Source organism: Arachis ipaensis, chromosome B9, assembly GCF_059453495.1.
Source record: "Arachis ipaensis isolate K30076 ecotype BB chromosome B9, ASM5945349v1, whole genome shotgun sequence".
NCBI lineage: Eukaryota > Viridiplantae > Streptophyta > Magnoliopsida > Fabales > Fabaceae > Arachis > Arachis ipaensis.
In genome coordinates, this window is record NC_142444.1 from 131,290,087 (window position 1) to 131,291,416 (window position 1,330).

Here is a 1,330-nt window from a genome sequence, read left to right on the forward strand (position 1 = left end):
TTCTTGTTCTCTTCTCTTTCTTATGAGCAGGAACAAGGAAAAAGGCATTCTTGTTGAAGCTGATCCAGAACCTGAAAGGACTCTGAAGAGAAAACTAAGAGAAGCTAAATTACAACAATCCAGAGACAACCTTATTGAAAATTTCGAACAAGTAAAGGAGATGGCAGCCGAACCCAACAACAATAATGCAAGGAGAATGCTTGGTGACTTTACTACACCAAATTCCAATTTACATGGAAGAAGCATCTCCATTCCTGCCATTGGAGCAAACAACTTTGAGCTGAAACCTCAATTAGTTTCTCTGATGCAGCAGAACTGCAAGTTTCATGGACTTCCATCTGAAGATCCTTTTCAGTTCTTAACTAAATTCTTGCATATATGTGATATTGTTAAGACTAATGGAGTAGATCCTGAAGTCTACAGGCTCATGCTTTTCTCTTTTGCTGTAAGAGACAGAGCTAGAGTGTGGTTGGACTCTCAACCCAGAGATAGCCTAAACTCTTGGGACAAGCTGGTCACGGTTTTCTTAGCCAAGTTTTTTCCTCCTCAAAAGCTGAGTAAGCTTAGAGTGGATGTTCAGACCTTCAGACAGAAAGAAGGTGAATCCCTCTATGAAGCTTGGGAGAGATACAAAGGACTGACCAAAAAGTGTCCTTCTGACATGCTTTCAGAATGGACTATCCTGGACATATTCTATGATGGTCTGTCTGAATTAGCTAAAATGTCATTGGAAACCTCTGCAGGTGGATCCATTCACCTAAAGAAAACGCCTGCAGAAGCTCAAGAACTCATTGACATGGTTGCTAATAACCAGTTCATGTACACTTCTGAGAGGAATCCTGTGAGTAATGGGACGCCTATGAAGAAGAGAGTTCTTGAAATTGATACTCTGAATGCCATATTGGCTCAGAACAAAATATTGACTCAGCAAGTCAATATGATTTCTCAGAGTCTGAATGGAATACAAGCTGCAACCAACAGTACTCAAGAGGCATCCTCTGAAGAAGAAGCTTATGATCCTGAAAACCCTGCAATAGCATAGGTAAATTATATGGGTGAAGCTTATGGAAACACATATAATCCATCATGGAGAAATCACCCAAATCTCTCATGGAAGGATCAACAAAAGCCTCAACAAGGCTTTAATAATGGTGGAAGAAACATGTTTGGCAATAGCAAGCCTTTTCCATCATCCACTCAGCAACAGACAGAGAACTTTGAACAAAATACCTCTAATTTAGCAAACTTAGTCTCTGATCTGTCCAAGGCCACTGTGAGTTTCATGAATGAAACAAGGTCATCCATTAGAAATTTAGAAGCACAAGTGGGC

At 40.2% G+C, this 1,330-nt stretch overlaps 1 non-coding gene across 1 annotated transcript; it reads right to left on the reverse strand.

Annotated features, from left to right (window-relative positions):
• Positions 1-559: 559 nt before the first annotated feature.
• Positions 560-667, reverse strand: LOC148546342 (small nucleolar RNA R71). The gene has a single exon (XR_015902067.1). It is a non-coding gene; the product is annotated as a small nucleolar RNA R71 (small nucleolar RNA).
• Positions 668-1,330: the final 663 nt, after the last annotated feature.